The sequence below is a fragment of the Mustela nigripes genome, chromosome 10, assembly GCF_022355385.1.
Source record: "Mustela nigripes isolate SB6536 chromosome 10, MUSNIG.SB6536, whole genome shotgun sequence".
NCBI lineage: Eukaryota > Metazoa > Chordata > Mammalia > Carnivora > Mustelidae > Mustela > Mustela nigripes.
Genome location: NC_081566.1, coordinates 886,939 through 905,186, shown reverse-complemented (window position 1 = coordinate 905,186; position 18,248 = coordinate 886,939). Strand labels below are relative to the sequence as shown.

The 18,248-nt window shown below is 43.9% G+C and overlaps 1 pseudogene; it reads left to right on the top strand.

The window, feature by feature from the left end:
- The first annotated feature begins 15,657 nt into the window (after window positions 1-15,657).
- Window positions 15,658-17,525, top strand: LOC132026310 (small ribosomal subunit protein uS5-like; annotated as a pseudogene).
- The last annotated feature ends 723 nt before the right edge of the window (window positions 17,526-18,248 follow it).

Genomic DNA, 18,248 nt, shown 5'->3' with positions numbered 1-18,248 from the left:
TACAAAACCCATACAACAGCCCCAAACATCGGGCTGAAACTATTTCTCATGTCAAATGACTGCCACGCAGGTCACCCAGCTTCTGGGGCAGCTGCTGGTGCTTATCGCCCCATGATGCCACCTTAGCCTGGGCCGCTGTCACAGCCGCTGTCACAGAATGCCACACGCTGAGTAGCATATGAACAACAGGAAGTGGTTTCTCACATGTCCTACGCTAGGAGCCCAGATCGAGGCACTGGCAGATTCTGTTTGCTGAGAGCCCACTGCCCAGTTCAAGGACGGTGTCCTTCTTCTGTCCTCACGTGGCCGAAGAGGAGAGGGAGCCCTCCTGGGGCTCTTTGGTAAAGGCAGGAAGCCCACTGGGAAGGAAGGGCCCCGTCCTCACATCCTAAGGACCTCCCAACGGCCCTGCCTCCTCATGGCGTTAGCACGGGCGGTGGCCTGCAACGTGTGTGTTCGAGGGGGACACAGACATGCAGACCACAGCAACTGCTGGTGCCGGGGCGGTCGCCTGCAGTTCAGCACGCTGGATGGGTCACTGCTGAATCACTGCGAGCGACTCGTGAGCAGTCCCGGCGCCCGGTAATTGCGAGCCTTAACAGTCCCCTTTTACTTTGCCCCAGGATCAATTATTAGAATAAACCTCGCTTGATTTTTTCACATTGTGATACTGTGATCCGCTTTCTAAGAGTTCAGGTAATGAAAACGAGAGTGATTCCAATACCGACTGCAGCGGGACACGGAAATTGCTAGAGAAGAAGGTTAAATGATTTGTACCTTAAGGACAGACGGAAGGACAGGTACAGTGGGAGGGGGTGCCGAGTAACCCGTGCGGACGTGCGGGGCACAGTGCACCTGTGCAGGGCTGACGCGGAGACCAGATTGCCTGTGCTCACGAGGACGCAGGCACGCGTATCTCTCCGCGAAGAGACCGTTTTCTCCAGGTCCCTAAAAGGACACCAGTGCTCTGCTGACTAACAACCGCACAAATGAGTAGACATTGTCCTGTGTCTCTCTCAGCATCACTGTGACACCGAGTAGTCATATGTTCTGACTCGGGCTACAACCAAAGTGCCTATTGTTGAAAAAGAGGAAATTTCCATGACAGATGTGCTGGCCCCTTAGAGTGTAGACTTGACTCCGTCAGATCTTACCGATGCCCGTGCTTTCCACCGTTGAGGGGGTATTGAGTCGAACGGAGGCAACAAAAGGTGTTCTTTCTTGCTCTCCAGAACTTTGGTTTGAAAAACGAAATTTCCAATCATTCTCTTGAATTCTGTGAAGATTTTAAAGAAACCACAGAAAACAAACAAACAAAAAAGATTCTTGATCTCTGAACACAAAGTAGACTGAGCAAATCTGCCTGTTTTGGCAGACGCTGCAAATGTAAATCTTGGTCAGTTCCATTCAGTCTCTGTGGACTTGTGAACTAGAAGACAGACTACCTACTTCCAAGACACGATGGTGGTGTAGGTGTAGGGTAGATGTTCTTACTCCAAAAGGGAGAAATTGGAAGGAACTGAGGGGCCACTGGCCCCAGTAGAGCTCAAAACCCAAGGGGGAAAATTCCTTTAGGTTTCAAAACCTGCGAATTGTCCTCCGTGGGTTAAGGCTCCTGCCTCTGGTCACACAGTCAACTCCATCAGCTCTTGCCCCCACAGCAACCCCACTGTCCTCTGCACCCCCAGGAGCTGCTCCCGTGTTCTCAGCCCCTGGGCTTCCATCTCCCTCCTGCTCCTTGAAGAAGAGCGCCTGTTTGCAGCCTTGCAGCTCATGTTTATTGACTTTTGGAAAGCTGACCTTTTTTGTTCTTTAATTCTGTTCAGTTACTGTCCTTCCTGTTACCACATGGAAGTGTTTCTGCTGGCATTCCCAAAAGCCTATGGTCCCCCCCCCCCATGTATGTCAAAGGGATCCATTCATTAAACAAGATTTCCCCTGAATGACCCCATCCCTATCCCAGAATCCTTCTGATGGCTAATTGGATCCAAGCCACACACCTGATCTCTTCAACAAAAGGTTTTCCAGCCATACCCTTGGCCTTCTTTCCGGAACGCTTTTACTCAACAGTGAACTTCTTAATTCAGCATCCTTCGCAATCTGAATAGTTTGAGAACCTCTCAAATCATCAAATGTTGGTTCTTTTTTGTTTAACGTTTTTCCCTCAAATTCTCATTCTTCTCTCATTTGACTATAAGCAACAAGGGGAAAACAGGCTGCAACTTTCATACTTTGCTTGGAAATCTCACAAAATATCCAAGTTCAGAATTTACACGTTCTGCTTTCCAACTAACAGTAGAACGCAATCCAGCCAAGTCCTCTGCCACTTGATAAAAACAACAGTTTTTTTTTCCTCCAGTTTTAAATGATATGTACCTCATTTCCTTCAGAGATCTCGCCAGAAACACAATCAACTTTTGTCTTTCTACCAACAGTCTCTTCAAGGCAGTCTGGGATATTTCTATCATGTCTCCCCAGACTCTTCCATTATCTAGTCCTAATTCTGAAGGAATTAGGAATTCCTAATTCTGAAGGAATTAGGAATTCCTAATTCCGCTTCCACACTTGTAAGTATTTACAAGTGACAGCAGCTCTTCACCACTTGGGACAAAAAAAAAAAAAAAAAAAGTATCGTAAGGTTCTAGAAGAGAAACAACCAATAAGACATATATATCCTGACACTCTGCTGTGGTCAACAGGCAGAATTTCTTCTAGATTTCAAGGAAATCTCAGTTTTGCTCTAAGATCTCCCAACTGATTCAATAAAGCCCACACATCATCAAAGATAGTCTTTAAAATCAATGGACTGTGGATGTTAACCACAACTACAAGATGCCTTCACGATACCACCGAAATTTGTGCTAAATTAAATAACTTGAAACCACAGCCAAGCCAAGCTGGCATATTAAGCAGGTATGTCACTCGTGAGGTAGGAAGTAGCACAGAGGATTTAGTTCACTCTGACTTAAGTGGTCATTTATATGATAACATGAAGATATTGACTCACAACTTGAATATGTTAGACCACAGTTTGATAGAAAACATACTTAAAGAGAATCACCTATGGAAATGCAAACTTTATGATTTCCTTCATCAAAGAGTAAGAGACCCCACAGAATTATCACATATTTGCTCTTGTCATCACTTTGCACTGCTTCCCCGGCTGGCGAATTGAAAGAAGCGAGGAGGATAGGGCACAATGGAGGGTCAGCCCTGTTCTGTGCCTCAGTTGCTGAACTAGGGCCCACATTAAAATGTTACATTCTGGGGGGCACCTGGGTGGCTCAGTCGGTTAACCGTTAAGCGTCTGCCTTCAGCTCTGGTCATGATCCCAGGGTCTTGGGATTGAGCCCCATGTCAGGCTCTCTGCTCAGGCTCTCTGCTCAGCAGGGAGTTTGATTCTCCTTCCCGCCCCCACCTTTGTCAAGTAAATAAATAAAATTAAAAAATAAAATAAAATAAAATGTTACATTCTGGGATGGGAAAGAAGCAAAGATGGCAGAGAACTGGCAGATTGAGATGACATCAGGTCGCAGGAGTTCAGCAAGACAGTTATCAAACCATTCCAAACACCTAAAAACCCAACAGGAGATCAAAGAGAAGAACAGCAGCAATTCTAGAAAGAGAAAATCGACCACTTTCTGAAAGGTGGGACATGCGGAGAAGTGAATCCGAAAGCACAGGAAGATAGACCACGGGAGGAGGGGCCAACTCCTGGCAAGCAGCAGAGCAATGGAGCACAAAATCAGAACATTTAGAAGTCTGCTCCACTGAGGGATGCTGTTCCAGAGGCTAAGCAGGGGTGGAGCCCTCGCAGGAACAGTGTGGTGTCAGGTCCCACAGGGTCACAGAAGGATGGGGGTGCCTGAGTGCAGCAGAGCTTGCAGGTATTAGAGTGGGGAAGCCGGCTACAGAGACAGAGCCAAGGTCTGAGCTCTCAGCTCCGTGCTACCTTAAACTGTGATCCGTGGCACAGTCAGGTCACTGCTCTCCAACAAGTGGCAGATCCAGGGAGACCTACCGGAAGAGCAGAGTGGCAGGAATCTGCTGGGTTTGGACACCAAATGGGGCCATGCGCCAGAGATAGAAATACTTGGTCACAGGCCAGGGGAGCTTGGAGCCTGGCTGGAGACCAGGGAGACAGAAGGGACTGACGGCGTTTCTCCGAGGGCGCACTGAGGACCGGGGTCAAGCTCTCAGCTCCTCCAGTCAGAGACTGGGCAGCCGCCATCTTCATTCCCGTCCTCCAGAGTGGTATGGAAAGCTCTCAGGGAACAAAAGCTCCCAGCACAACCTGGAGCAGTTCGCTTAGTCTGGCCCCTGGCAAGGGCGATGCGGTTCTAACTCGGGCAAAGACACCTGAGAATCATGGCAACAGGCCCCTTCCACAGAAGATCAGCAAGAACATCCAGACAAGACCAAGTTCACTGATCAAGAAGTGCAGAACTCCAGAGCTAGGGGAAGGCAACATATAGAATTCATGGCTTTTTCCCCATGATCCTATAGAATTGCAAAATTAAATTAATTTTATTTTTTCTTACTATTTTTTCTTAAATTTTCCTCTTTTAACTTTTGTTTTAACTCCTTTATCTTATCAATACCTTTTCAAAAATGCCCTTTTAAATTTTCACTGTTATACTCCTATTTTATCCCTTCATCATATTTAACCTTATTTTTTGTATACATACAGGATTTTTTTTCTTTAAAATTTTGGAATATGGGGGCACCTGGGTGGCTCAGTGGGCTATAGCCTCTGCCTTCAGCTCAGGTCATGATCCTAGAGTCCTGGGATCGAACCCCGCATCGGGCTTTCTGCTCTGCGGGGAGCCTGCTTCCCCCTCTCTCTTTGCCTGCCTCTCTGCAAACTTGTGATCTCTGTCGGTCAAATAAAGAAATAAAATCTTTAAAAAAAATTTTTGGGGGGCGCCTGGGTGGCTCAGTGGGTTAAGCCGCTGCCTTCGGCTCAGGTCATGATATCAGGGTCCTGGGATCGAGTCCCACATCGGGCTCTCTGCTCAGCAGGGGCCTGCTTCCCTCTCTCTCTCTCTGCCTGCCTCTCCATCTACTTGTGATTTCTCTCTGTCAAATAAATAAATAAAATCTTTAAAAAAAAAAATAAAAAAAATAAAAACAATTTTTGGGATATGGTTTCTTCTAACAGATCAAAATATAGCTTAAATCTAGCTCCGCCCTGATCACATCCTCTCCTCTTTTTTTTTCCCAACCAACATCTCTTATCAATTCATTTTTTAGAATCTTCTTTAATTTTCATGTTTACAATCATACTCCATTCCTTCATGTTTACCCTTATTTTTGTATATATATAAGTTTCTCTTTAATATTTTGGGAGGTAGTTTCTTCTAAGAGGCCAGAATACACCCAAAATCGAGTGGGTGGCTCTGTTCTAGTCACCAGTCTAATATATATATTTTTTATTTTTTTATTTTCCCCCCTTTCTTCTCCCCCTTTTGGGTCTGTCCTGATTTGTTTAGGATATATGTTTCTGGGGTCTTTGCCACCCTTTTAGTATTTTACTCTCTCATTCATATATTCTTATCTGGATAAAATGACAAGTTGGAAAAACCTAAATAAAAAGGAGCAAGAGGCAGGACAAACAGCTAGGGACCTAATCAATATGGACACTGGTAATATGTCAGAACTAGAGTTCAGAATGGTGATTATCAAGGTGCTAGCTGGGCTCAAAAAAGGCATGGAAGATATTAGAGAATCCCTTTCTGGAAAAATAAAATCCCTTTATGGAGAAATAAAAGAACTAAAATCTAACCAAGTTGAAATTAAAAAAGCTATTAATGAGGTGCAATAAAAAATGGAGGCTTTACTGCTAGGATAAATGTGGCAGAAGAGAGAATTAGTGATATAGAAGACCAAAGGATGGTGACTAAAGAAGCTGAGCTAAGGAGAGACAAACAACTACTGGAACACAAGGTGGATATTTGATAAGTGATACTGTAAGATGAAACAATATTAGAATAATTAGGATCCCAGAAGAAGAAGAAAGATAGGGGCAGAGGGTATATTGGAGCAAATTATAATAGAGAATCTCCCTAACGTGGCAAAGGGAACAAACATCAAAACGCAGGAGGCACAGAAAATCCCCTCAAAATCAGTAAAAATAGGTCCACACCCCATCATCTAATAGTAAAACTTATAAGTCTTAGTGACAAAGAGAAAAATCCAGAAAGCAGCAAGCGACAAGATGTATGTACTGACAAGAGCTCTATAACATACAATGGTAGAAATACTAGATTGACAGCAGATTTACCCACAGAGACCAGGCAGGCCAGATAGGACTGGCAGACATATTTAGATCATTAAATGAAAAATATATGCATCCAAAAATACTATATCCAGGTTAGGCTGTCATTGAAAATAGAAGGAAAGATAAAAAGCTTCCATGACAAACAGAAATTGAAAGAATTTGCAAACCCCAAACCAACCCTACAGGAAATATTGAAAGGGGGCCTATAAGCAAAGAGAGAGCCTAAAAGTAACAGACCAGAAAGGAACAGAGACAATATACAGTAACAGTCACCTTGCAGGCAATACAATGGCAATACATTCATATCTTTTAATAGTTACCCTGAATGTAAATGGGCTAAATGCTCCAATCAAAAGACACAGGGTATGAAAATGGATTAAAAAAACAAGACCCATCAAAAAAAAAAAAAAACAAGACCCATCAATATGCCATCTACAAGAAACTCATTTTAGACCCAAAGACACCTCCAGATTTAAAGTGAGGGGTGGAAAACAATTTACCATGATAATGGACGTCAAAAGAAAGCTGGGGTGGCAATCCTTATATCAGATATTTTAGATTTTAAGCCAAAGACTATAATGGGAGATGAGGAAGGGCAATATATCATACTTAAAGTGTCTGTTCAACAAGAAGATCTAACAATTTTAAATATCTTTGCCACCAACAAAGGAGCAGCCAATTATATAAATCAATTAATAACAAAATCAAAGAAACACATTGATGATAATACAATAATAGTAGGGGACTTAAACTCCCCCCCTCACTGAAACAGACAGATCATCTAAGCAAAAGATCAACAAGGAAATAAAGGCCTTAAATGACACACTGGACCAGATGACATCACAGATATATTCAGAACATTCCATCCCAAAGCAACAGAATACACATTCTTCTCTAGTGCACATGGAACATTCTCCAGAATAGATCAGATCCTGGGTCACAAATCAGGTCTCAACTAGTACCAAAAGATTGGGATCATTCCCTGCATATTTTCAGACCATAATGCTCTGAAGCTAGAACTCAATAACAAGAGGAAAGTTGGAAAGAACCCAAATACATGGAGGCTAAGAACATCCTACTAAAGAATGAATGGGTCAACCAGGAAACCAAAGGAGAATTGAAAAAATTCATGGAAACAAATGAAAATGCTCAAAATCTTCGGCACACAGCAAAGGTCCTGAAAGGAAAGTATATAGCAAACAAGCCTTTCTCAAGAAACGAGACAGGTCTCAAGTACACAATCTAACCCTACACCTAAAGGAGCTAGAGAAAGAACAGCAAAGAAAGCCCAAATCCAGCAGGAGAGAGGAATAATAAGGATCAGAGCAAAAATCAATGAAATAGAAGCCAAAAGAACAGTAGAACAAATCAACAAAACTATGAGCTGGCTCTTTGAAAGAATTAATAAGATTGATAAACACCTGGCCATACTTACCAAAAAGAAAAGAGAAAGGACCCAAATTAACAAAATCATGAATGAAAGAAGAGAGATCACAACCAACACCAAAGAAATACAAACATTTATAAGAACATATTATCAGCAGCTATACTCAAGCAAATTTGAGAATCTGGAAGAAATGGATGCATTCCTAGAGACACATAAACTACCACAACTGAACCAGGAGGAAACAGAAAACCTGAACAGATCCATAACCAGTAAAGAGATTGAAGCAGTCATCAAAAATCTCCAAACAAACAAGAGCCCAGGGCCAGATGGCTTCCCAGGGGAAATCTACCAAACACTTAAAGAATTAATACCTAGTCTTCTGAAACTGTTCCAAAAAACAGAAATGGAAGGAAAACTTCCAAACTCATTTTATGAGGCCAGCATTACCAAAGACCCCATCAAAAAGGAGAAGTACAGACCAATATCCTTGATGAACACAAATGCAAAAATTCTCACCAAAATACTAGCCAATAGGACCCAACAGCACATTAAAAGGATTATCTACCACTACCAAGTACGATTTATTCCTGGGTTCCACGATTGGTTCAACATCTGCAAATCATTCAGTGTGATATGATACATTAATAAAAGAACAGAACCATATGATATCCTCAACAGATGCTGAAAAATCATTTGACAAATACAGCATCCTTTCTTTATCAAAACTCTTCATAGTGTAGGGATAGAGGATACACACCTCAATATCATCAAAGTCATCTAGAAAAACCCACAGGGAATATCATTCTCAATAGAATGATATTGAATAGGAAAAAACTGAGAGCTTTTCCCCTTAAGGTCAGGAACACGGCAGGGATGTCCACTATCACTACTGCTATCCAACATAGTACTAGAAGTCTTAGCTTCAGCAATCAGACAACAAAAATAAATAAATGTCATCCAAATCAGCACAGAAGAAGTAAAATTCTCACTCTTTGCAGATGACATACTTTATGCAGAAAACACAGAAGACTCCACTCCAAAACAGTTGGAACTCATACAGGAATTCAGTAAAGTGTCAGGACATAAAACCAAGGCACAGAAATCAGTTGCATTTCTATACACCTACAGCAAGACAGAAGAAAGAGAAATTAAGGAGTCAATCCCACTTACAATTACACCCAAAACCATAAGATACCTAGGAATAAACCTAACCAAGAGGCAAAGAATCTGTATTCAGAAAACTATAAAGTATTCATGAAAGAAACTGAGGAAGACACAAAGAAATGGAAAAACGTTCCATGCTCATGGATTGGAAGAACAAATATTGTGAAAATGTCGATGCTACCTAAAGCAATCTACACATTGAATGCAATCTCTATCAAAACACCATCACTTTTTTTCAAAGAAATGGAACAAATAATCCTAAAATTTATATGGAACCAGAACAGGCCCCAAATAGCCAGAGGAATGTTGAAAACGAAAGCCAAAGTTGGTGGCATCACAATTGCAGACTTCAAGCTCTATTACGAAGCTGTCATCATCAAGACAGTATGGAACTGGCACAAAAACAGACACATATATCAATGGAACAGAACAGAGAGCCCAGAAATGGACCCTCAACTCTATGGTCAACTAATCTTTGACAAAGCAAGAAAAAATGCCCAGTGCAGGATAGACAGTCTATTCAACAAATGTTGGGAAAATTGGACATCCACATGCAGAAGAATGAAACTGGACCATTTTCTTACTCCACATAGAAAAAATAGACTCAAAATGGAGGAAAGACCTCAATGTGAGACAGGAATCCATCAAAATCCTTGGGAAGAACACAGGCAACAACCTCTTCCACCTCAGCCACAGCAACTTCTTCCTAGAAATATTGCCAAAGGCAAGGGAAACAGGGGCAAAAATGAACTATTGGGACTTCATCAAGATCAAAAGGTTTTGCACAGCAAAGGAAATGGTTGACAAAGCCAAAAGACTACTGACAGAATGGGAGAAGATATTTGCAAATGTCATAATAGAAAAAGGGCTAGTATCCAAAATATAGTAAGAACTTATCAAACTCAACTCCCAAAGGACAAATAATCCAGTCAGGAAATGCGCAGAGAACATCAACAGACATTCTGCAAAGACATCCAAATGGCCAACAGACACATGAAGAAGTGCTCTATATTACTCAGCATCAGGGAAATACAAATCAAAACCACAATGAGATACAGCCTCACTCCAGTCAGAATGGCTAAAATTAACAAATCAAGAAATGACAGATGTTGGCAAGGATGTGGAGAAAGGGGAACCCTCCTACACTGTTGGTGGGAATGTGAGCTGGTGCAGCCACTCTAGAAACCAGTATGGAAGTTCCTCAGAAAGTTGAAAATAGAGCTACCCTACGACCCAGCAATCACACTAATGGGTATTTACCCTAAAGATACAAATATAGTGATCAGAAGGGGCATGTGCACCCAAATGTTTATAGCAGCAATGTCCACAATAGCCAAACTATGGAAAGAACCTAGATGCCCCTCAACAGATGAATGGATAAAGAAGATGTGGTATATATACACAATGGAATACTATGCAGCCATCAAAAGAAACAAAATCTTGCCATTTGCGACAATGTGGATGGAACTAGAGGGTATTATGCTTAGCGAAATAAGTCAATCAGAGAAATGATCATCCCTGATATGAGGAAATAGAGAGGCAATGTGGGGGTTTGGAGGATAGGAAAAGAACAAACGAAACAGGATGGGATCAGGAGGAAGACAAACCATAAGAGACTCTTAATCTCACAGAACAAATTGAGGGTTGTTGGGGGGTGGAAGGCAGGGAGAGGGTGGTGGAGTTATGGACATTGGGGAGGGTATGTGCCATGGTGTGTGCTGTGAAGTGTGTAAACCTGATGATTCATAGACCTGTACCCCTGGGGCTAATAATACATTATATGTTAATATAAAATAATTTTAAAAATAAATGAATAAATAAATAAATGAATCAAAACTTTACATTCTGTACTTTACTGCCAGAATACTGCAGCTGAAGCATTCCTTTAAATTCTAACATACCAGTAGGAAGAGCATTTCCATATGTCCCAAATTATGGTTGGATGTACTAAATAATAATGGTACTTGTAGTTACTAGAACATTGCCTTAGTGGGCTGCTCTGTATTTTATTAAGGTGGTTTTCTAAGAGTTTTCCTACAAATTCTTTTATTTTCATTTGGTTATCATCAGTTTAAAATATGGGCTCCATATGTGTTCCTGACAGAGTCATGTAAGTATCGGCAGGACTATGTAGAAGGAGACTTTGACAACATTGGGGAAGGCCACTCGTCACTCGGGAAGCCAGCCAACTTCCCTGGAAAAACAAACAAACAAAAACAAAAACAAAAACAAAAAACCACACACAACAAAATGAGCCCCTTCCTCCGGGCAGCTGTGTATGCTTCAGGGCCCGGCTCCAGCCGCATCGGCTCAGAACGTCCACTTCTTCAGTGTCCGGGGATTGGTTCAACTGAAGAAGCTGAGCGAAGGCTAATGAAGCTCACAAGAAAACACATTTATAAAGCCAGAATATCAAAGTATTAATGTAGAATAAAACCACACTGAGTGAACCAGATGTGGCTTCCACCCGACTACCCCTGCCTTTGCAGAAAAGCTTCCTGATTCTAATAAAATGCGATCAAGGGGAACTGAAAGAATCAAATGCTGAGTGGACTTAGGGCTTTTCTGAACTAATGCTTCCATTTCTGCAGCAGGGATTTACCTGTCAGAAGAACCAAAGGCTTGCGTCCATCCATCTAAACCCCTTCTTCCCAGAGAGCGCTTGCATAGTCCGTTGCAAATACCAAGTAACAGTCCCATGTTACTAAGGCAGTTGACTTTCACGTACAATCTAACTGACATATTCTTCAGGGACATTAACTTTCTCAGTGTGGTTGCAGCCGATAGTCACGCTGGTCTGTGAGCCAGTCATTTTCTGCAGGAGGGACTAGGAGTCACTATAATGACCCACCTGAGCACATGCCCTTCATAGCCTCCTTGAGTTTCAGGAGATCATTTGACTAGTCCTGACCAGCAAACTTCCCGTGGAAGAGTCACGTGTCACTTGCAGATTGGGACATTTAAATTCCAGTGTGAAACTCTCCTGAGTTCCCTTTATCTTCCAAGATACCCAACTATAGCTCTAGAAAACGTCTGCTCCAGGTCCCGAGAGGAGGAACACTTACCCGTCCAACCACAGCCCTGATGCATGTACACTCTCATGTGTATGTATATGTATGTACACCCTGAACTGCCACAGAAGATCCATTATTTCAAATATTTCCACACAATCATGATTGTTAAATAATCTGAAACTTTCAAATCAAGCTTCAGCTTCATTTACAATGTTCTTCTACCACGAGGACTAAGAAGGGTCTCATCTATGCCCAATTAGTATTTTATTTGTCTGTTGGGGTCCAAGAGATCAGTAAAGATTAGTTCCTCCTATCTTAGATGTGACATGGTTCCCTTCATCTCCAGCCACCAGACCTGACCATCAACCCTAATCCTCAAACACCAGGAAAGGTGTCCCAAATCCTGACCATATCAGGATTTCTCCTCCAAGGAAGGAAAACTCTGTGCATGCAGAGAAGTAAGAAGGGATGCTTGAGAGTCTCTCCCCTTCTCCTCCCCCTGATGGCAGCTCAGCACCACCATCTTTTTCTCCTCTGTGATGAAAAACAAAACAAAACAAAAAAATGGGGAAGGAACTTTGGAAGGAACTTTCAGATCCAAGACTCTAATTTTGCTATAGTTGAATCAAGACACTGCTTTGACCCTTTTCTTTTCCCCCAAGAAAAGTTCAGCTCTCTGTATAGACAAAGGAAGGAGATGAGGCACTTTGGTTAAAGTACTTAAGACCTGCGAGCACTATAGAAATGTGATCTCTCTCTTTTAGGGACTTTGAATTCATAAGTCAGAAACGTAATCAGGATGTACTTCAGGAGCGCCTGGGTGGCGCAATGGGTTAAGCCTCTGCCCTCAGCTCAGGTCATGGTCCCAGGGTCCTGGGATCAAGCCCCGCATCGGGCTCCCTGCTTGGCAGGGAGCCTGCTTCCCCCTCTCCCACTCCCCCTGCTTATCTTCTCTCTCTTGCTATTTCTCTGTAAAAAAAAATAAATTAAAAATCTCCCTCTCTCTCTCTCTCTCTATATATATATATATACACACTTATACACACTTCAGTGTATAATTTTCAGTGTGATTGTATTTAAAGTCATAATTATACAAGGGAAATTAGCATCTCCTTTTAGCTCTTTGCTTTCCTTTGAGGTGACTTACTTACATGCTCCAGAAATTAAGGCTATAAATAACAATCACCACAGAAGAGAGGACTGCTGGACAGAAGGCCTTGGGGACATCGCCACCAAGTCACCAAGTCCTTCATCTGTGTCTCTGGTCAGCATCCCACGGATGCTGGCAGCCGGCAGAAGGCCCGTTGCTTGTCTCATTACCATGCTGTGGCCTTTAAGAGATGACTCAAGGGTTATTTTAACCAATTCCTAGGGATCTATAGACTAAACACTATTCTTTCATGACTACAATACAAATTTAAGAGTAGAGTCAGCCAAAGATACAGAAAACCGTAAATTATGGGCAATTGAAAATCATCCAGATGGGACCTCTGGGTGGCTCAGTTGGTTAAGCCTCCAGCTCTTGGTTTTGGCTGCAGTCAGGACCTCGAGGTCGTGAGATCAAGCCCCACATTAAGCTCTGTGCTCTGTGGGGAGTCTGCTTGCGATTCCCCCCATGCTCCTTCCCCTCGGTCCCTCCCCCACCACTGCTCGCCTGTGTGCACTCATGCGCTCTCTCTCCCGCTCAAACAGATAAATTTTATTCATTATTTATTTATTTGAGAGGGAGAGAGAGCACGAGAGAGAGTGAGCATGAGTGGGTTGGAGGGGAAGGGCAGAGGCAGAGGGAGAAGCAGGCTCCCCACTGAGCAAGGAGCCTGATGCGGGACCCCATCCCAGGACCCCCAGATCACCACCTGAGCTGACGGCAGATGCTTCACTGACTGGCCACCCAGGCGCCCCAATAAAATCTTTTTTTTTTTTTTTTAAGTCATCCAGACTAGTCTCAGCCAGTAAGAAATCTCCACAGTATCCTTGATAAAGTGATGTGTTAAAGGAATCTTGCCTTCAAAGCAACAGTAAACAACCATAATGGCCATGATTTATTGAGTTACTATAAACTGGGGAATGTGTACTCACCAAAATCCTACGAGAAAAATAACTTTAATGCCTCCCTTTTACCAATGAAGTCCTGGAGGATTAGAGGAGCTGAAGAATTTCTCTGAGACCTCCTATTACTCAAAGCCCGCTCTGGCACTTTCTAAATTTCATGATTATAGCCCTTACCTGACGTTGCTCCTAACAGGTAACTATTAAAGACTTTGAAGGTGAAAGTGATATAATGAAGCTTTTGTTTTAAGAAATAACTTTAATAGCATAGAAAGAAGAAAGTTTGCATAAAAAGCCAGAGAAAGCTCCACCATCAAAATGGGAGAGAAAACCAAACTAATGTGTCCTATCGAAGCCCAGGTGAGAAACCAAAAGGAAACAAAACCGGCACAAAGTCTTAAGATGAGAGTTCCGCCTGGGATGAAGAGACCCGACTGAGACAATATCATCGCTTTTTGGGATTCACTCGCCGTTGACCGTGTTTCCCTGCCTGGTGCCGTTCCTGCTGAGCCCATGAACTCGCGTCCGGTCCCGAGCCCAGTGAGGCCGACGCAGGCAGCTGTACGCGGACTAACAACTCAGCACGGCCTTCAGCTCTCTCTTGTTCTTCGGTTGCGCGATTTTTTTTTTTTTTTTTTAAGCAGCATTCTGTTCACGTCAAGGAACCCAATATGGAAGCATTACTCTGAGTAAATATTAACTCACTTATATTTCCAAATGATCTTTATTTTACTTTAATCTCACAACTGCTGCGTGGAAGACAGATATTTTCTAACAATCAGCTTCAGCCCCTTCTCGTTGATGACAACAAGTAAGTTGGGAACATGGACAGAAAACAGGAGTCACTGAGAATTCCCCGTCTGAGCCACGGGGCAGCCTCAGGTCGCACCAAGGCCCAAGTTTTCCAAGGACTTTATTTACTTTACTCTATTGTTATCCCTCAAACAGTTGAGCAAGTCAGACTCTGAAGGGCTGTTACACGTCCTTCTCAAATGTATATATCAAAGGAAACTAAGCAACCATAAATAACTCTGACCAGAAACGAATAATCAAATTCCTGGCACATTGTACCCTTTTACGTGAGGTCAGTATCGTCACCTTCATTTCAGGAAGGAAAAAGCAGGAAGCATCACATTCCCCGTGACGCCCAGTGCGGGTGCTAGGAACAGGGAATCGGCGTGGTCAGGTTTACTACCGAAGTATGGCAATGATCTTGCACGGTACCGGCATCGACTCTTTGGAAACAAAGACTGAATAAATGCACACTCTCAGGACAGAACGCAGTCAAAGCTTTTGGAACCACCGTGAAGCTGTGCGTCAGTCAATTCATACCTAAGTAACAATTTTGATGTTGCAGGCTGCTGTGATACCTTATAAACCCAGGAAGAAGAGCAGAAGATTATTTCTCTGACTGATGTCTTCTGAGACCCACAGTGCCCTAAGAAAGAAACAAAGTTCTCTCCAACTCTTTCCCACTAAGAGGTCAAGGGTATGAAAGACTTTCTGGAACTGTTAGTTCAGCTAGGAAACGTTTGACCTTGTCCTCATGAACTCCTTGTTCTGTTGTCCTCACGTTTTAAAGAAAATATTTGCTTTTCCTAAATAAGTCCAAAAACAAATGGTTTATTGACCTGTTTAACTAACTAGTAAACTTAGTGAGGAAAACATTTAAAAAAAAAAGAAGAAGAAGAACACTTGAACAAGTAGTGAAGATTGTTAGGTGGGAATTACCCCTTCGAAACCCTTGCCGCATTCACGCGAGTATGAAGAAGTCACCGCCCGAGTACAGGAAACCACAGTCCCACAGGAGCCCCGTCCTCGCCGTCCCCAAAGCCCCAGGGCCTCAGACCCCCGTCAGTCGGCTGCTGCAAGTACACGGCGACCCCCGCTGATCCGTCCAGGGTGGGCCACTGCCTCACGCCCGCGAGTCTGTTTCTTGGATTTCCTCACGTACTTGGGACAAAATGAACCCAGTCCCTTCCAGGTGACCAACACTGTAATGCATAAACTAAAACACGGCCCACAGTCATATTTTCTCATTTGTGGAAAGACTGACCTGTGCTGACCCAGGAGAAAAAAGGCTGATGTGTTGAGGGGGAAAGTAGAATTGAAAGAGAAGGAACCCTGAGCACCTTTCAGTCTTCAAATCCAGGGTCTCCTACGGGTGTGATGCCTTCAAGTCCTTGAATGGTTTTTGTGTTCTGCTTCCCCTCGTGACCTGTTAGATAACCCAGCGCGGCGGCAAAACACTCTCCTTTCAATTTAACGCATTTGCAAGTACAGATTTTGTTGAAGTGCCTTGAGAAACTTCAAATGGTTTTGAAATACAAAGTTCAGCTTTTGTTCTCATCTCTTTACTGTAGAGCCCAGGCCGAGGGAACAGCCACCGTCTCCATATTGCCGGTCATGGTGGCAGAGGGAAAGAGACCGTGGGAAGGCCTCACCTTGTTTAGCACTTGGGGGTCAGAAACAGTCCCGGACCACCCAGCTACCAAGCGGCTGCAAGCGCAGAGTGAGAGCGGGGAGCGCTGGGGAAATACCTCTCATGCCCAGCACACCCGCCCTCAGGGCTGCCAGCTGGGAGCTGGGATTATTTCTGTCCACTACACTGTGGACCGGAGCCAGAGAAATCGCCTGTGCTGCTCACATTGTTGTGGGCCATGGAGGTTCAGCCCCTCAACCATCCGGTCACTTTTGCTCAGGAACTCCGAACTAAGGTTTGCTAACTTAAAAAATAAGATGGTTTCTGCTGCTTCTCCAAGAAAACACCAGACGGCCGGGAACGCCAGAGCTGCAGCAGGAGCCTGGGGTGGGAAGCCCCTGGGATGGAGTCCAGGGCTCCCTCGGAGCCTTCCTGAGGGCGCCCAGGCTGGAATCGGGGAGGGATCAGAGTGGGTCTGGGTAGGGCAGAGGCTGGGAGATCAAGAAGGCGAGGGTGAAGACGAGGAGTGGACCCCGTCACCACACTGGGCCCCCTGGTGAAGGACACAAAGACCAAGTCCCTGGAGCGGATCTACACCTTCTCCCTGCCCATCAGAGAATCTGAGATCACGGACTCTTCCTGGGCGCATCCCTCAAGGTTGAGGTTTTGAAGATCAGGCCTACATGAAAGCAGACCGTGCTGCCCAGCGGACCAAGTTCAAGATGTTTGTTGCCATCGGGATTACAGTGGACATGTCGGGCTGGGTGTTAAGTGCTCCAAGGTGGTAACCACTACACCCATGGGGCCACCATCCTGGCTGAGCTTTCCATGTGGCAAGCCTACCAAGGGAACAAGATCCGCCCACCCAAGGCTGTCCCAGGCAAGGTGACCGGCCGCTATGGCTCTGCCAGGACGCCTCACTGTGCCCCCAGAGGTATGGTCTCAGCCCGTGTGCCCGAGAAGCTCCTGATGATGGCCGGCGCTGACGACCGCTATACTTCAGCCAGGGGCGGCACTGTCACACGGGGCAACTTTGCCAGGGCTGCCTTCAACGCCGTTTCCAAGACCTACAGCTGTGTCACCCCTGACCCCTAGAAAGAGACCATGTTCACCAAGGATCCCTATCAGGGATTCACTGACCATCTTGTAAAGAAGACCCACACCAGGCTCCTGCCGTGGCCACCACATAGTTTTATACAAGAAAAATAAGGTGACTTTATGAATAAATAGTTTTAAGTTATGAGTTTTCTGTTTATTTGAGTGAAGCTAGTGATAAGGTTAAATGTGAAAGGAAATTGTTTCATTAGTTTTTGTGTTCTGTTGTTAAAGTGTTTAACATGTAGACAACACGTGGATGCTAAGGCTGAAAATTATGTAAGACACACAATTACCATTATTTTGGAATCTGGAAGACAAGAAGCAACTGTCCATCCACTCAGCCACATTAGATATAAAATGTGAAAAAAAATAAAACTTTGTGTTTAAAAACATTTTGAAGTCTTTTGTTACTTCAACAAAATGTACACTTTCTAGCGGATTCGGAAACTGAAGCTATTATCGGAGGCTGGAAGAATGCTAACAGTGTCGAAATATCTAATGAAAGTGCTGCCAATTACAACTGGGAAGGCAAATGAGCTCCCTCATTAGAGGGAGAAAATGCTAGAAGAAAGATGTTAGTCGGGAGACCTTGATGGCTCAGGCCCTTAAGTGTCCAACTCTTAATTTCGACTCCAGTTATGATCTCAGGGTCATGGGATCAAGCCCCACACTGGGCTCCGTGCTGGGTGTAGAGCCTGTTTGGGATTCTCTCTCTTTCTCCTTCTGCCTCTCCACCACAACCACCAGCTTCTCTCCCCTCCTCCCACCCGTCTCTCTCTCAACAACAACAACAAAGGCTGTTCGTGGCACGTGCTTATTTAGCAGGCTGAACTT